The sequence below is a fragment of the Eleutherodactylus coqui genome, chromosome 7 (assembly GCF_035609145.1).
Source record: "Eleutherodactylus coqui strain aEleCoq1 chromosome 7, aEleCoq1.hap1, whole genome shotgun sequence".
Lineage (NCBI taxonomy): Eukaryota > Metazoa > Chordata > Amphibia > Anura > Eleutherodactylidae > Eleutherodactylus > Eleutherodactylus coqui.
In genome coordinates this window covers 227221394-227239103 of record NC_089843.1, presented here as the reverse complement: position 1 = coordinate 227239103, position 17710 = coordinate 227221394, and the positions used below count along the sequence as shown (strand labels likewise).

At 40.2% G+C, this 17710-nt stretch overlaps 13 non-coding genes across 13 annotated transcripts; all 13 read right to left on the bottom strand.

Annotated features, from left to right (window-relative positions):
• Positions 1-643: 643 nt before the first annotated feature.
• Positions 644-716, bottom strand: TRNAK-UUU (transfer RNA lysine (anticodon UUU)). The gene has a single exon. It is a non-coding gene; the product is annotated as a tRNA-Lys (tRNA).
• Positions 717-1666: 950 nt separating this feature from the next.
• On the bottom strand, positions 1667-1739 carry TRNAK-UUU (transfer RNA lysine (anticodon UUU)). Its single transcript has one exon. It is a non-coding gene; the product is annotated as a tRNA-Lys (tRNA).
• A 609-nt stretch (positions 1740-2348) lies between these two features.
• On the bottom strand, positions 2349-2421 carry TRNAK-UUU (transfer RNA lysine (anticodon UUU)). Its single transcript has one exon. It is a non-coding gene; the product is annotated as a tRNA-Lys (tRNA).
• Positions 2422-3668: 1247 nt separating this feature from the next.
• On the bottom strand, positions 3669-3741 carry TRNAK-UUU (transfer RNA lysine (anticodon UUU)). Its single transcript has one exon. It is a non-coding gene; the product is annotated as a tRNA-Lys (tRNA).
• Positions 3742-4530: 789 nt separating this feature from the next.
• On the bottom strand, positions 4531-4603 carry TRNAK-UUU (transfer RNA lysine (anticodon UUU)). Its single transcript has one exon. It is a non-coding gene; the product is annotated as a tRNA-Lys (tRNA).
• Positions 4604-5553: 950 nt separating this feature from the next.
• Positions 5554-5626, bottom strand: TRNAK-UUU (transfer RNA lysine (anticodon UUU)). Its single transcript has one exon. It is a non-coding gene; the product is annotated as a tRNA-Lys (tRNA).
• Positions 5627-5894: 268 nt separating this feature from the next.
• Positions 5895-5967, bottom strand: TRNAK-UUU (transfer RNA lysine (anticodon UUU)). The gene has a single exon. It is a non-coding gene; the product is annotated as a tRNA-Lys (tRNA).
• Positions 5968-10133: 4166 nt separating this feature from the next.
• Positions 10134-10206, bottom strand: TRNAK-UUU (transfer RNA lysine (anticodon UUU)). The gene has a single exon. It is a non-coding gene; the product is annotated as a tRNA-Lys (tRNA).
• A 3483-nt stretch (positions 10207-13689) lies between these two features.
• Positions 13690-13762, bottom strand: TRNAK-UUU (transfer RNA lysine (anticodon UUU)). Its single transcript has one exon. It is a non-coding gene; the product is annotated as a tRNA-Lys (tRNA).
• Positions 13763-14712: 950 nt separating this feature from the next.
• On the bottom strand, positions 14713-14785 carry TRNAK-UUU (transfer RNA lysine (anticodon UUU)). Its single transcript has one exon. It is a non-coding gene; the product is annotated as a tRNA-Lys (tRNA).
• A 268-nt stretch (positions 14786-15053) lies between these two features.
• TRNAK-UUU (transfer RNA lysine (anticodon UUU)) lies at positions 15054-15126 on the bottom strand. Its single transcript has one exon. It is a non-coding gene; the product is annotated as a tRNA-Lys (tRNA).
• Positions 15127-17279: 2153 nt separating this feature from the next.
• TRNAK-UUU (transfer RNA lysine (anticodon UUU)) lies at positions 17280-17352 on the bottom strand. The gene has a single exon. It is a non-coding gene; the product is annotated as a tRNA-Lys (tRNA).
• A 268-nt stretch (positions 17353-17620) lies between these two features.
• TRNAK-UUU (transfer RNA lysine (anticodon UUU)) lies at positions 17621-17693 on the bottom strand. The gene has a single exon. It is a non-coding gene; the product is annotated as a tRNA-Lys (tRNA).
• Between the last annotated feature and the right edge of the window lie 17 nt (positions 17694-17710).

Genomic DNA, 17710 nt, shown 5'->3' with positions numbered 1-17710 from the left:
TCTCAAGCTGCTTCTATACCCTTGGTTTTGCACAGTAGAACACGGCACTGAAGATGCAGAGACTCAGTGGAAAATCAAAGATGTGCTCAATAAAGACATTTGACAGCTTGCTTTAGCAAATGCTATACCGACTGAGCTAAACAGACATAGAAGAGTTGTTTCTGCAAAAAACAAAGATTTTCTCAAGCTGCTTCTATACCCTCAGTTTTGCACAGTAGAACACGACAATAAAGAAGCAAAGACTCAGTGGAAAATCAAAGATGTGCTCAATAAAGACATTTGACATCTTGCTTTAGCAAGTACGCCTGAACAGGGACTTGAACCCTGGACCCTCAGATTAAAAGTCTGATGCTCTACTGACTGAGCTATCCAGCCTCTGAAAAATGCTCTTCTTAGCTCCTCTAAGCGTCGTAACATAAAATATGGAGGTAAAGAAACAAAGCTTTGGTGGAAAATCAAAAATGTGCTCAAAATCTGCTAAACAGACATAGAAGGGTTGTTTCTGCAATAAGCAAAGATGTTCTCAAGCTGCTTCTATACCCTTGGTTTTGCACAGTAGAACACGGCACTGAAGATGGAGAGACTCAGTGGAAAATCAAAGATGTGCTCAATAAAGACATTTGACAGCTTGCTTTAGCAAGTACGCCTGAACAGGGACTTGAACCCTGGACCCTCAGATTAAAAGTCTGATGCTCTACCGACTGAGCTATCCAGGCTCTGAAAAATGCTCTTCTTAGCTCCTCTAAGCGTCTTAACATAAAATATGGAGGTAAAGAAACAAAGCTTTGGTGGAAAATCAAAAATGTGCTCAAAATCTGCTAAACAGACATAGAAGGGTTGTTTCTGCAATAAGCAAAGATGTTCTCAAGCTGCTTCTATACCCTTGGTTTTGCACAGTAGAACACGGCAATGAAGATGCAGAGACTCAGTGGAAAATCAAAGATGTGCTCAATAAAGACATTTGACAGCTTGCTTTAGCAAGTACGCCCGAACAGGGACTTGAACCCTGGACCCTCAGATTAAAAGTCTGATGCTCTACCGACTGAGCTATCCAGGCTCTGAAAAATGTTCTTCTTAGCTCCTCTAAGCGTCTTAACATAAAATATGGAGGTAAAGAAACAAAGCTTTGGTGGAAAATCAAAAATGTGCTCAAAATTTGCTAAACAGACATAGAAGGGTTGTTTCTGCAAAAAACAAAGATTTTCTCAAGCTGCTTCTATACCCTCAGTTTTGCACAGTAGAACACGACAATAAAGAAGCAAAGACTCAGTGGAAAATCAAAGATGTGTTCAATAAAGACATTGGACAGCTTGCTTTAGCTAGTACGCCTGAACAGGAACTTGAACCCTGGACCCTCAGATTAAAAGTCTGATGCTCTACTGACTGAGCTATCCAGCCTCTGAAAAATGCTCTTCTTAGCTCCTCTAAGCGTCGTAACATAAAATATGGAGGTAAAGAAACAAAGCTTTGGTGGAAAATCAAAAATGTGCTCAAAATCTGCTAAACAGACATAGAAGGGTTGTTTCTGCAATAAGCAAAGATGTTCTCAAGCTGCTTCTATACCCTTGGTTTTGCACAGTAGAACACGGCACTGAAGATGCAGAGACTCAGTGGAAAATCAAAGATGTGCTCAATAAAGACATTAGACAGCTTGCTTTAGCAAGTACGCCTGAACAGGGACTTGAACCCTGGACCCTCAGATTAAAAGTCTGATGCTCTACCGACTGAGCTATCCAGGCTCTGAAAAATGCTCTTCTTAGCTCCTCTAAGCGTCTTAACATAAAATATGGAGGTAAAGAAACAAAGCTTTGGTGGAAAATCAAAAATGTGCTCAAAATTTGCTAAACAGACATAGAAGGGTTGTTTCTGCAAAAAACAAAGATTTTCTCAAGCTGCTTCTATACCCTCAGTTTTGCACAGTAGAACACGACAATAAAGAAGCAAAGACTCAGTGGAAAATCAAAGATGTGTTCAATAAAGACATTGGACAGCTTGCTTTAGCTAGTACGCCTGAACAGGAACTTGAACCCTGGACCCTCAGATTAAAAGTCTGATGCTCTACTGACTGAGCTATCCAGCCTCTGAAAAATGCTCTTCTTAGCTCCTCTAAGCGTCGTAACATAAAATATGGAGGTAAAGAAACAAAGCTTTGGTGGAAAATCAAAAATGTGCTCAAAATCTGCTAAACAGACATAGAAGGGTTGTTTCTGCAATAAGCAAAGATGTTCTCAAGCTGCTTCTATACCCTTGGTTTTGCACAGTAGAACACGGCACTGAAGATGCAGAGACTCAGTGGAAAATCAAAGATGTGCTCAATAAAGACATTTGACAGCTTGCTTTAGCAAGTACGCCTGAACAGGGACTTGAACCCTGGACCCTCAGATTAAAAGTCTGATGCTCTACCGACTGAGCTATCCAGGCTCTGAAAAATGCTCTTCTTAGCTCCTCTAAGCGTCTTAACATAAAATATGGAGGTAAAGAAACAAAGCTTTGGTGGAAAATCAAAAATGTGCTCAAAATCTGCTAAACAGACATAGAAGGGTTGTTTCTGCAATAAGCAAAGATGTTCTCAAGCTGCTTCTATACCCTTGGTTTTGCACAGTAGAACACGGCACTGAAGATGCAGAGACTCAGTGGAAAATCAAAGATGTGCTCAATAAAGACATTTGACAGCTTGCTTTAGCAAGTACGCCTGAACAGGGACTTGAACCCTGGACCCTCAGATTAAAAGTTTGATGCTCTACCGACTGAGCTATCCAGGCTCTGAAAAATGCTCTTCTTAGCTCCTCTAAGCGTCTTAACATAAAATATGGAGGTAAAGAAACAAAGCTTTGGTGGAAAATCAAAAATGTGCTCAAAATTTGCAAAACAGACATAGAAGGGTTGTTTCTGCAATAAGCAAAGATGTTCTCAAGCTGCTTCTATACCCTTGGTTTTGCACCGTATAACACGGCACTGAAGATGCAGAGACTTGCTTTAGCAAGTACGCCTGAACAGGGACTTGAACCCTGGACCCTCAGATTAAAAGTCTGAAGCTCTACCGACTGAGCTATCCAGGCTCTGAAAAATGCTCTTCTTAGCTCCTCTAAGCGTCTTAACATAAAATATGGAGGTAAAGAAACAAAGCTTTGGTGGAAAATCAAAAATGTGCTCAAAATCTGCTAAACAGACATAGAAGGGTTGTTTCTGCAATAAGCAAAGATGTTCTCAAGCTGCTTCTATACCCTTGGTTTTGCACAGTAGAACACGGCACTGAAGATGCAGAGACTCAGTGGAAAATCAAAGATGTGCTCAATAAAAACATTTGACAGCTTGCTTTAGCAAGTACGCCTGCACAGGGACTTGAACCCTGGACCTTCAGATTAAAAGTCTGATGCTCTACCGACTGAGCTATCCAGGCTCTGAAAAGTGTTCTTCTTAGCTCCTCTAAGCGTCTTAACATAAAATATGGAGGTAAAGAAACAAAGCTTTGGTGGAAACTCAACAATGTGCTCAAAATCTACTAAACAGACATAGAAGGGTTGTTTCTGCAAAAAACAAAGATATTCTCAAGCTGCTTCTATACCCTTGGTTTTGCACAGTAGAACACGACAATACAGAAGCAAAGACTCAGTGGAAAATCAAAGATTTGCTCAATAAAGACAATTGACAGCTTGCTTTAGCAAGCACGCCTGAACAGGGACTTGAACCCTGGACCCTCAGATTAAAAGTCTGATGCTCTACCGACTGAGCTATCCAGGCTCTGAAAAATGCTCTTCTTAGCTCCTCTAAGCGTCTTAACATAAAATATGGAGGTAAAGAAACAAAGCTTTGGTGGAAAATCAACAATGTACCCAAAATTTGCTAAACAGACATAGAAGGGTTGTTTCTGCAATAAGCAAAGATGTTCTCAAGCTGCTTCTATACCCTTGGTTTTGCACAGTAGAACACGGCACTGAAGATGCAGAGACTCAGTGGAAAATCAAAGATGTGCTCAATAAAGACATTTGACAGCTTGCTTTAGCAAATGCTATACCGACTGAGCTAAACAGACATAGAAGAGTTGTTTCTGCAAAAAACAAAGATTTTCTCAAGCTGCTTCTATACCCTCAGTTTTGCACAGTAGAACACGACAATAAAGAAGCAAAGACTCAGTGGAAAATCAAAGATGTGCTCAATAAAGACATTTGACATCTTGCTTTAGCAAGTACGCCTGAACAGGGACTTGAACCCTGGACCCTCAGATTAAAAGTCTGATGCTCTACTGACTGAGCTATCCAGCCTCTGAAAAATGCTCTTCTTAGCTCCTCTAAGCGTCGTAACATAAAATATGGAGGTAAAGAAACAAAGCTTTGGTGGAAAATCAAAAATGTGCTCAAAATCTGCTAAACAGACATAGAAGGGTTGTTTCTGCAATAAGCAAAGATGTTCTCAAGCTGCTTCTATACCCTTGGTTTTGCACAGTAGAACACGGCACTGAAGATGGAGAGACTCAGTGGAAAATCAAAGATGTGCTCAATAAAGACATTTGACAGCTTGCTTTAGCAAGTACGCCTGAACAGGGACTTGAACCCTGGACCCTCAGATTAAAAGTCTGATGCTCTACCGACTGAGCTATCCAGGCTCTGAAAAATGCTCTTCTTAGCTCCTCTAAGCGTCTTAACATAAAATATGGAGGTAAAGAAACAAAGCTTTGGTGGAAAATCAAAAATGTGCTCAAAATCTGCTAAACAGACATAGAAGGGTTGTTTCTGCAATAAGCAAAGATGTTCTCAAGCTGCTTCTATACCCTTGGTTTTGCACAGTAGAACACGGCAATGAAGATGCAGAGACTCAGTGGAAAATCAAAGATGTGCTCAATAAAGACATTTGACAGCTTGCTTTAGCAAGTACGCCCGAACAGGGACTTGAACCCTGGACCCTCAGATTAAAAGTCTGATGCTCTACCGACTGAGCTATCCAGGCTCTGAAAAATGTTCTTCTTAGCTCCTCTAAGCGTCTTAACATAAAATATGGAGGTAAAGAAACAAAGCTTTGGTGGAAAATCAAAAATGTGCTCAAAATTTGCTAAACAGACATAGAAGGGTTGTTTCTGCAAAAAACAAAGATTTTCTCAAGCTGCTTCTATACCCTCAGTTTTGCACAGTAGAACACGACAATAAAGAAGCAAAGACTCAGTGGAAAATCAAAGATGTGTTCAATAAAGACATTGGACAGCTTGCTTTAGCTAGTACGCCTGAACAGGAACTTGAACCCTGGACCCTCAGATTAAAAGTCTGATGCTCTACTGACTGAGCTATCCAGCCTCTGAAAAATGCTCTTCTTAGCTCCTCTAAGCGTCGTAACATAAAATATGGAGGTAAAGAAACAAAGCTTTGGTGGAAAATCAAAAATGTGCTCAAAATCTGCTAAACAGACATAGAAGGGTTGTTTCTGCAATAAGCAAAGATGTTCTCAAGCTGCTTCTATACCCTTGGTTTTGCACAGTAGAACACGGCACTGAAGATGCAGAGACTCAGTGGAAAATCAAAGATGTGCTCAATAAAGACATTAGACAGCTTGCTTTAGCAAGTACGCCTGAACAGGGACTTGAACCCTGGACCCTCAGATTAAAAGTCTGATGCTCTACCGACTGAGCTATCCAGGCTCTGAAAAATGCTCTTCTTAGCTCCTCTAAGCGTCTTAACATAAAATATGGAGGTAAAGAAACAAAGCTTTGGTGGAAAATCAAAAATGTGCTCAAAATCTGCTAAACAGACATAGAAGGGTTGTTTCTGCAATAAGCAAAGATATTCTCAAGCTGCTTCTATACCCTTGGTTTTGCACAGTAGAACACGGCACTGAAGATGCAGAGACTCAGTGGAAAATCAAAGATGTGCTCAATAAAGACATTTGACAGCTTGCTTTAGCAAGTACGCCTGAACAGGGACTTGAACCCTGGACCCTCAGATTAAAAGTCTGATGCTCTACCGACTGAGCTATCCAGGCTCTGAAAATGCTCTTCTTAGCTCCTCTAAGCGTCTTAACATAAAATATGGAGGTAAAGAAACAAAGCTTTGGTGGAAAATCAACAATGTACCCAAAATTTGCTAAACAGACATAGAAGGGTTGTTTCTGCAAAAAACAAAGATTTTCTCAAGCTGCTTCTATACCCTCAGTTTTGCACAGTAGAACACGACAATAAAGAAGCAAAGACTCAGTGGAAAATCAAAGATGTGCTCAATAAAGACATTTGACAGCTTGCTTTAGTAAATGCTATACCGACTGAGCTAAACAGACATAGAAGAGTTGTTTCTGCAAAAAACAAAGATTTTCTCAAGCTGCTTCTATACCCTCAGTTTTGCACAGTAGAACACGACAATAAAGAAGCAAAGACTCAGTGGAAAATCAAAGATGTGCTCAATAAAGACATTTGACAGCTTGCTTTAGCAAGTACGCATGAACAGTGACTTGAACCCTGGACCCTCAGATTAAAAGTCTGATGCTCTACCGACTGAGCTATCCAGGCTCTGAAAAATGCTCTTCTTAGCTCCTCTAAGCGTCTTAACATAAAATATGGAGGTAAAGAAACAAAGCTTTGGTGGAAAATCAACAATGTACCCAAAATTTGCTAAACAGACATAGAAGGTTTGTTTCTGCAATAAGCAAAGATGTTCTCAAGCTGCTTCTATACCCTTGGTTTTGCACAGTAGAACACGACAATACAGAAGCAAAGACTCAGTGGAAAATCAAAGATGTGCTCAATAAAGACATTTGACAGCTTGCTTTAGCAAGTACGCCTGAACAGGGACTTGAACCCTGGACCCTCAGATTAAAAAATCTGATGCTCTACCGACTGAGCTATCCAGGCTCTAAAAAATGCTCTTCTTAGCTCCTCTAAGCGTCTTAACATAAAATATGGAGGTAAAGAAACAAAGCTTTGGTGGAAAATCAAAAATGTGCTCAAAATCTGCTAAACAGACATAGAAGGGTTGTTTCTGCAATAAGCAAAGATGTTCTCAAGCTGCTTCTATACCCTTGGTTTTGCACAGTAGAACACGACAATACAGAAGCAAAGACTCAGTGGAAAATCAAAGATGTGTTCAATAAAGACATTGGACAGCTTGCTTTAGCAAGTACGCCTGAACAGGAACTTGAACCCTGGACCCTCAGATTAAAAGTCTGATGCTCTACTGACTGAGCTATCCAGGCTCTGAAAAATGCTCTTCTTAGCTCCTCTAAGCGTCTTAACATAAAATATGGAGGTAAAGAAACAAAGCTTTGGTGGAAAATCAAAAATGTGCTCAAAATTTGCTAAACAGACATAGAAGGGTTGTTTCTGCAATAAGCAAAGATGTTCTCAAGCTGCTTCTATACCCTTGGTTTTGCACAGTAGAACACGGCACTGAAGATGCAGAGACTCAGTGGAAAATCAAAGATGTGCTCAATAAAGACATTTGACAGCTTGCTTTAGCAAGTACGCCTGAACAGGGACTTGAACCCTGGACCCTCAGATTAAAAAATCTGATGCTCTACCGACTGAGCTATCCAGGCTCTGAAAAATGCTCTTCTTAGCTCCTCTAAGCGTCTTAACATAAAATATGGAGGTAAAGAAACAAACCTTTGGTGGAAAATCAAAAATGTGCTCAAAATCTGCTAAACAGACATAGAAGGGTTGTTTCTGCAATAAGCAAAGATGTTCTCAAGCTGCTTCTATACCCTTGGTTTTGCACAGTAGAACACGACAATACAGAAGCAAAGACTCAGTGGAAAATCAAAGATGTGTTCAATAAAGACATTGGACAGCTTGCTTTAGCAAGTACGCCTGAACAAGAACTTGAACCCTGGACCCTCAGATTAAAAGTCTGATGCTCTACTGACTGAGCTATCCAGGCTCTGAAAAATGCTCTTCTTAGCTCCTCTAAGCGTCTTAACATAAAATGTGGAGGTAAAGAAACAAAGCTTTGGTGGAAAATCAAAAATGTGCTCAAAATTTGCTAAACAGACATAGAAGGGTTGTTTCTGCAAAAAGCAAAGATTTTCTCAAGCTGCTTCTATACCCTCAGTTTTGCACAGTAGAACACGACAATAAAGAAGCAAAGACTCAGTGGAAAATCAAAGATGTGTTCAATAAAGACATTGGACAGCTTGCTTTAGCTAGTACGCCTGAACAGGAACTTGAACCCTGGACCCTCAGATTAAAAGTCTGATGCTCTACTGACTGAGCTATCCAGCCTCTGAAAAATGCTCTTCTTAGCTCCTCTAAGCGTCGTAACATAAAATATGGAGGTAAAGAAACAAAGCTTTGGTGGAAAATCAAAAATGTGCTCAAAATCTGCTAAACAGACATAGAAGGGTTGTTTCTGCAATAAGCAAAGATGTTCTCAAGCTGCTTCTATACCCTTGGTTTTGCACAGTAGAACACGGCACTGAAGATGCAGAGACTCAGTGGAAAATCAAAGATGTGCTCAATAAAGACATTTGACAGCTTGCTTTAGCAAGTACGCCTGAACAGGGACTTGAACCCTAGACCCTCAGATTAAAAGTCTGATGCTCTACCGCTTTTATGTTAAGCGTCTTAACATAAAATATGGAGGTAAAGAAACAAAGCTTTGGTGGAAAATCAACAATGTACCCAAAATTTGCTAAACAAACATAGAAGGGTTGTTTCTGCAAAAAACAAAGATGTTCTCAAGCTGCTACTATACCGTCAGTTTTGCACAGTAGAACACGACAATAAAGAAGCAAAGACTCAGTGGAAAATCAAAGATTTGCTCAATAAAGACATTTGACAGCTTGCTTTAGCAAGTACACCTGAACAGGGACTTGAGCCCTGGACCCTCAGATTAAAAGTCTGATGCTCTACCGACTGAGCTATCCAGGCTCTGAAAAATGCTCTTCTTAGCTCCTCTAAGCGTCTTAACATAAAATATGGAGGTAAAGAAACAAAGCTTTGGTGGAAAATCAACAATGTACCCAAAATTTGCTAAACAGACATAGAAGGGTTGTTTCTGCAAAAAACAAAGATTTTCTCAAGCTGCTTCTATACCCTCAGTTTTGCACAGTAGAACACCACAATAAAGAAGCAAAGACTCAGTGGAAAATCAAAGATGTGCTCAATAAAGACATTTGACAGCTTGCTTTAGCAAGTACACCTGAACAGGGACTTGAACCCTGGACCCTCAGATTAAAAGTCTGATGGTCTACCGACTGAGCTATCCAGGCTCTGAAAAATGCTCTTCTTAGCTCCTCTAAGCGTCTTAACATAAAATATGGAGGTAAAGAAACAAAGCTTTGGTGGAAAATCAAAAATGTGCTCAAAATTTGCTAAACAGACATAGAAGGGTTGTTTCTGCAATAAGCAAAGATGTTCTCAAGCTGCTTCTATACCCTTGGTTTTGCACAGTAGAACACGGCACTGAAGATGCAGAGACTCAGTGGAAAATCAAAGATGTGCTCAATAAAGACATTTGACAACTTGCTTTAGCAAGTACGCCTGAACAGGGACTTGAGCCCTGGACCCTCAGATTAAAAGTCTGATGCTCCACCGACTGAGCTATCCAGGCTCTGAAAAATGCTCTTCTTAGCTCCTCTAAGCGTCTTAACATAAAATATGGAGGTAAAGAAACAAAGCTTTGGTGGAAAATCAACAATGTACCCAAAATTTGCTAAACAGACATAGAAGGGTTGTTTCTGCAAAAAACAAAGATTTTCTCAAGCTGCTTCTATACCCTCAGTTTTGCACAGTAGAACACGACAATAAAGAAGCAAAGACTCAGTGGAAAATCAAAGATGTGTTCAATAAAGACATTGGACAGCTTGCTTTAGCTAGTACGCCTGAACAGGAACTTGAACCCTGGACCCTCAGATTAAAAGTCTGATGCTCTACTGACTGAGCTATCCAGCCTCTGAAAAATGCTCTTCTTAGCTCCTCTAAGCGTCGTAACATAAAATATGGAGGTAAAGAAACAAAGCTTTGGTGGAAAATCAACAATGTACCCAAAATTTGCTAAACAGACATAGAAGGGTTGTTTCTGCAAAAAACAAAGATGTTCTCAAGCTGCTACTATACCGTCAGTTTTGCACAGTAGAACACGACAATAAAGAAGCAAAGACTCAGTGGAAAATCAAAGATTTGCTCAATAAAGACATTTGACAGCTTGCTTTAGGAAGTACGCCTGAACAGGGACTTGAACCCTGGACCCTCAGATTAAAAGTCTGATGCTCTACCGACTGAGCTATCCAGGCTCTGAAAAATGCTCTTCTTAGCTCCTCTAAGCGTCTTAACATAAAATATGGAGGTAAAGAAACAAAGCTTTGGTGGAAAATCAAAAATGTGCTCAAAATTTGCTAAACAGACATAGAAGGGTTGTTTCTGCAATAAGCAAAGATGTTCTCAAGCTGCTTCTATACCCTTGGTTTTGCACAGTAGAACACGGCACTGAAGATGCAGAGACTCAGTGGAAAATCAAAGATGTGCTCAATAAAGACATTTGACAGCTTGCTTTAGCAAGTACACCTGAACAGGGACTTGAGCCCTGGACCCTCAGATTAAAAGTCTGATGCTCTACCGACTGAGCTATCCAGGCTCTGAAAAATGCTCTTCTTAGCTCCTCTAAGCGTCTTAACATAAAATATGGAGGTAAAGAAACAAAGCTTTGGTGGAAAATCAAAAATGTGCTCAAAATTTGCTAAACAGACATAGAAGGGTTGTTTCTGCAAAAAGCAAAGATTTTCTCAAGCTGCTTCTATACCCTCAGTTTTGCACAGTAGAACACGACAATAAAGAAGCAAAGACTCAGTGGAAAATCAAAGATGTGTTCAATAAAGACATTGGACAGCTTGCTTTAGCTAGTACGCCTGAACAGGAACTTGAACCCTGGACCCTCAGATTAAAAGTCTGATGCTCTACTGACTGAGCTATCCAGCCTCTGAAAAATGCTCTTCTTAGCTCCTCTAAGCGTCGTAACATAAAATATGGAGGTAAAGAAACAAAGCTTTGGTGGAAAATCAAAAATGTGCTCAAAATCTGCTAAACAGACATAGAAGGGTTGTTTCTGCAATAAGCAAAGATGTTCTCAAGCTGCTTCTATACCCTTGGTTTTGCACAGTAGAACACGGCACTGAAGATGCAGAGACTCAGTGGAAAATCAAAGATGTGCTCAATAAAGACATTTGACAGCTTGCTTTAGCAAGTACGCCTGAACAGGGACTTGAACCCTAGACCCTCAGATTAAAAGTCTGATGCTCTACCGCTTTTATGTTAAGCGTCTTAACATAAAATATGGAGGTAAAGAAACAAAGCTTTGGTGGAAAATCAACAATGTACCCAAAATTTGCTAAACAGACATAGAAGGGTTGTTTCTGCAAAAAACAAAGATGTTCTCAAGCTGCTACTATACCGTCAGATTTGCACAGTAGAACACGACAATAAAGAAGCAAAGACTCAGTGGAAAATCAAAGATTTGCTCAATAAAGACATTTGACAGCTTGCTTTAGCAAGTACACCTGAACAGGGACTTGAGCCCTGGACCCTCAGATTAAAAGTCTGATGCTCTACCGACTGAGCTATCCAGGCTCTAAAAAATGCTCTTCTTAGCTCCTCTAAGCGTCTTAACATAAAATATGGAGGTAAAGAAACAAAGCTTTGGTGGAAAATCAACAATGTACCCAAAATTTGCTAAACAGACATAGAAGGGTTGTTTCTGCAAAAAACAAAGATTTTCTCAAGCTGCTTCTATACCCTCAGTTTTGCACAGTAGAACACCACAATAAAGAAGCAAAGACTCAGTGGAAAATCAAAGATGTGCTCAATAAAGACATTTGACAGCTTGCTTTAGCAAGTACACCTGAACAGGGACTTGAACCCTGGACCCTCAGATTAAAAGTCTGATGGTCTACCGACTGAGCTATCCAGGCTCTGAAAAATGCTCTTCTTAGCTCCTCTAAGCGTCTTAACATAAAATATGGAGGTAAAGAAACAAAGCTTTGGTGGAAAATCAAAAATGTGCTCAAAATTTGCTAAACAGACATAGAAGGGTTGTTTCTGCAATAAGCAAAGATGTTCTCAAGCTGCTTCTATACCCTTGGTTTTGCACAGTAGAACACGGCACTGAAGATGCAGAGACTCAGTGGAAAATCAAAGATGTGCTCAATAAAGACATTTGACAACTTGCTTTAGCAAGTACGCCTGAACAGGGACTTGAGCCCTGGACCCTCAGATTAAAAGTCTGATGCTCCACCGACTGAGCTATCCAGGCTCTGAAAAATGCTCTTCTTAGCTCCTCTAAGCGTCTTAACATAAAATATGGAGGTAAAGAAACAAAGCTTTGGTGGAAAATCAACAATGTACCCAAAATTTGCTAAACAGACATAGAAGGGTTGTTTCTGCAAAAAACAAAGATTTTCTCAAGCTGCTTCTATACCCTCAGTTTTGCACAGTAGAACACGACAATAAAGAAGCAAAGACTCAGTGGAAAATCAAAGATGTGTTCAATAAAGACATTGGACAGCTTGCTTTAGCTAGTACGCCTGAACAGGAACTTGAACCCTGGACCCTCAGATTAAAAGTCTGATGCTCTACTGACTGAGCTATCCAGCCTCTGAAAAATGCTCTTCTTAGCTCCTCTAAGCGTCGTAACATAAAATATGGAGGTAAAGAAACAAAGCTTTGGTGGAAAATCAACAATGTACCCAAAATTTGCTAAACAGACATAGAAGGGTTGTTTCTGCAAAAAACAAAGATGTTCTCAAGCTGCTACTATACCGTCAGTTTTGCACAGTAGAACACGACAATAAAGAAGCAAAGACTCAGTGGAAAATCAAAGATTTGCTCAATAAAGACATTTGACAGCTTGCTTTAGCAAGTACACCTGAACAGGGACTTGAGCCCTGGACCCTCAGATTAAAAGTCTGATGCTCTACCGACTGAGCTATCCAGGCTCTGAAAAATGCTCTTCTTAGCTCCTCTAAGCGTCTTAACATAAAATATGGAGGTAAAGAAACAAAGCTTTGGTGGAAAATCAACAATGTACCCAAAATTTGCTAAACAGACATAGAAGGGTTGTTTCTGCAATAAGCAAAGATGTTCTCAAGCTGCTTCTATACCCTTGGTTTTGCACAGTAGAACACGGCACTGAAGATGCAGAGACTCAGTGGAAAATCAAAGATGTGCTCAATAAAGACATTTGACAGCTTGCTTTAGCAAATCCTATACCGACTGAGCTAAACAGACATAGAAGAGTTGTTTCTGCAAAAAACAAAGATTTTCTCAAGCTGCTTCTATACCCTCAGTTTTGCACAGTAGAACACGACAATAAAGAAGCAAAGACTCAGTGGAAAATCAAAGATGTGCTCAATAAAGACATTTGACAGCTTGCTTTAGCAAGTACGCCTGAACAGGAACTTGAACCCTGGACCCTCAGATTAAAAGTCTGATGCTCTACCGACTGAGCTATCCAGGCTCTGAAAAATGCTCTTCTTAGCTCCTCTAAGCGTCTTAACATAAAATATGGAGGTAAAGAAACAAAGCTTTGGTGGAAAATCAAAAATGTGCTCAAAATTTGCTAAACAGACATAGAAGGGTTGTTTCTGCAATAAGCAAAGATGTTCTCAAGCTGCTTCTATACCCTTGGTTTTGCACAGTAGAACACAGCACTGAAGAAGCAAAGACTCAGTGGAAAATCAAAGATTTGCTCAATAAAGACATTTGACAGCTTGCTTTAGGAAGTACGCCTGAACAGGGACTTGAACCCTGGACCCTCAGATTAAAAGTCTGATGCTCTACCGACTGAGCTATCCAGGCTCTGAAAAATGCTCTTCTTAGCTCCTCTAAGCGTCTTAACATAAAATATAGAGGTAAAGAAACAAAGCTTTGGTGGAAAATCAAAAATGTGCTCAAAATTTGCTAAAAAGACATAGAAGGGTTGTTTCTGCAATAAGCAAAGATGTTCTCAAGCTGCTTCTATACCCTTGGTTTTGCACAGTAGAACACGGCACTGAAGATGCAGAGACTCAGTGGAAAATCAAAGATGTGCTCAATAAAGACATTTGACAGCTTGCTTTAGCAAGTACACCTGAACAGGGACTTGAGCCCTGGACCCTCAGATTAAAAGTCTGATGCTCTACCGACTGAGCTATCCAGGCTCTGAAAAATGCTCTTCTTAGCTCCTCTAAGCGTCTTAACATAAAATATGGAGGTAAAGAAACAAAGCTTTGGTGGAAAATCAACAATGAACCCAAAATTTGCTAAACAGACATAGAAGGGTTGTTTCTGCAAAAAACAAAGATTTTCTCAAGCTGCTTCTATACCCTCAGTTTTGCACAGTAGAACACGACAATAAAGAAGCAAAGACTCAGTGGAAAATCAAAGATGTGTTCAATAAAGACATTGGACAGCTTGCTTTAGCTAGTACGCCTGAACAGGAACTTGAACCCTGGACCCTCAGATTAAAAGTCTGATGCTCTACTGACTGAGCTATCCAGCCTCTGAAAAATGCTCTTCTTAGCTCCTCTAAGCGTCGTAACATAAAATATGGAGGTAAAGAAACAAAGCTTTGGTGGAAAATCAAAAATGTGCTCAAAATCTGCTAAACAGACATAGAAGGGTTGTTTCTGCAATAAGCAAACATGTTCTCAAGCTGCTTCTATACCCTTGGTTTTGCACAGTAGAACACGGCACTGAAGATGCAGAGACTCAGTGGAAAATCAAAGATGTGCTCAATAAAGACATTTGACAGCTTGCTTTAGCAAGTACGCCTGAACAGGGACTTGAACCCTGGACCCTCAGATTAAAAGTCTGATGCTCTACCGACTGAGCTATCCAGGCTCTGAAAAATGCTCTTCTTAGCTCCTCTAAGCGTCTTAACATAAAATATGGAGGTAAAGAAACAAAGCTTTGGTGGAAAATCAAAAATGTGCTCAAAATCTGCTAAACAGACATAGAAGGGTTGTTTCTGCAATAAGCAAAGATGTTCTCAAGCTGCTTCTATACCCTTGGTTTTGCACAGTAGAACACGGCACTGAAGATGCAGAGACTCAGTGGAAAATCAAAGATGTGCTCAATAAAGACATTTGACAGCTTGCTTTAGCAAGTACGCCTGAACAGGGACTTGAACCCTGGACCCTCAGATTAAAAGTCTGATGCTCTACCGACTGAGCTATCCAGGCTCTGAAAAATGCTCTTCTTAGCTCCTCTAAGCGTCTTAACATAAAATATGGAGGTAAAGAAACAAAGCTTTGGTGGAAAATCAAAAATGTGCTCAAAATCTGCTAAACAGACATAGAAGGGTTGTTTCTGCAATAAGCAAAGATGTTCTCAAGCTGCTTCTATACCCTTGGTTTTGCACAGTAGAACACGGCACTGAAGATGCAGAGACTCAGTGGAAAATCAAAGATGTGCTCAATAAAGACATTTGACAGCTTGCTTTAGCAAATGCTATACCGACTGAGCTAAACAGACATAGAAGAGTTGTTTCTGCAAAAAACAAAGATTTTCTCAAGCTGCTTCTATACCCTCAGTTTTGCACAGTAGAACACGACAATAAAGAAGCAAAGACTCAGTGGAAAATCAAAGATGTGTTCAATAAAGACATTGGACAGCTTGCTTTAGCTAGTACGCCTGAACAGGAACTTGAACCCTGGACCCTCAGATTAAAAGTCTGATGCTCTACTGACTGAGCTATCCAGCCTCTAAAAAATGCTCTTCTTAGCTCCTCTAAGCGTCGTAACATAAAATATGGAGGTAAAGAAATAAAGCTTTGGTGGAAAATCAACAATGTACCCAAAATTTGCTAAACAGACATAGAAGGGTTGTTTCTGCAAAAAACAAAGATTTTCTCAAGCTGCTTCTATACCCTCAGTTTTGCACAGTAGAACACGACAATAAAGAAGCAAAGACTCAGTGGAAAATCAAAGATGTGTTCAATAAAGACATTGGACAGCTTGCTTTAGCTAGTACGCCTGAACAGGAACTTGAACCCTGGACCCTCAGATTAAAAGTCTGATGCTCTACTGACTGAGCTATCCAGCCTCTGAAAAATGCTCTTCTTAGCTCCTCTAAGCGTCGTAACATAAAATATGGAGGTAAAGAAACAAAGCTTTGGTGGAAAATCAACAATGTACCCAAAATTTGCTAAACAGACATAGAAGGGTTGTTTCTGCAAAAAACAAAGATGTTCTCAAGCTGCTACTATACCGTCAGTTTTGCACAGTAGAACACGACAATAAAGAAGCAAAGACTCAGTGGAAAATCAAAGATTTGCTCAATAAAGACATTTGACAGCTTGCTTTAGCAAGTACGCCTGAACAGGAACTTGAACCCTGGACCCTCAGATTAAAAGTCTGATGCTCTACCGACTGAGCTATCCAGGCTCTGAAAAATGTTCTTCTTAGCTCCTCTAAGCGTCTTAACATAAAATATAGAGGTAAAGAAACAAAGCTTTGGTGGAAAATCAAAAATGTGCTCAAAATTTGCTAAAAAGACATAGAAGGGTTGTTTCTGCAATAAGCAAAGATGTTCTCAAGCTGCTTCTATACCCTTGGTTTTGCACAGTAGAACACGGCACTGAAGATGCAGAGACTCAGTGGAAAATCAAAGATGTGCTCAATAAAGACATTTGACAGCTTGCTTTAGCAAGTACACCTGAACAGGGACTTGAGCCCTGGACCCTCAGATTAAAAGTCTGATGCTCTACCGACTGAGCTATCCAGGCTCTGAAAAATGCTCTTCTTAGCTCCTCTAAGCGTCTTAACATAAAATATGGAGGTAAAGAAACAAAGCTTTGGTGGAAAATCAACAATGAACCCAAAATTTGCTAAACAGACATAGAAGGGTTGTTTCTGCAAAAAACAAAGATTTTCTCAAGCTGCTTCTATACCCTCAGTTTTGCACAGTAGAACACGACAATAAAGAAGCAAAGACTCAGTGGAAAATCAAAGATGTGTTCAATAAAGACATTGGACAGCTTGCTTTAGCTAGTACGCCTGAACAGGAACTTGAACCCTGGACCCTCAGATTAAAAGTCTGATGCTCTACTGACTGAGCTATCCAGCCTCTGAAAAATGCTCTTCTTAGCTCCTCTAAGCGTCGTAACATAAAATATGGAGGTAAAGAAACAAAGCTTTGGTGGAAAATCAAAAATGTGCTCAAAATCTGCTAAACAGACATAGAAGGGTTGTTTCTGCAATAAGCAAAGATGTTCTCAAGCTGCTTCTATACCCTTGGTTTTGCACAGTAGAACACGGCACTGAAGATGCAGAGACTCAGTGGAAAATCAAAGATGTGCTCAATAAAGACATTTGACAGCTTGCTTTAGCAAGTACGCCTGAACAGGGACTTGAACCCTGGACCCTCAGATTAAAAGTCTGATGCTCTACCGACTGAGCTATCCAGGCTCTGAAAAATGCTCTTCTTAGCTCCTCTAAGCGTCTTAACATAAAATATGGAGGTAAAGAAACAAAGCTTTGGTGGAAAATCAAAAATGTGCTCAAAATCTGCTAAACAGACATAGAAGGGTTGTTTCTGCAATAAGCAAAGATGTTCTCAAGCTGCTTCTATACCCTTGGTTTTGCACAGTAGAACACGGCACTGAAGATGCAGAGACTCAGTGGAAAATCAAAGATGTGCTCAATAAAGACATTTGACAGCTTGCTTTAGCAAGTACGCCTGAACAGGGACTTGAACCCTGGACCCTCAGATTAAAAGTCTGATGCTCTACCGACTGAGCTATCCAGGCTCTGAAAAATGCTCTTC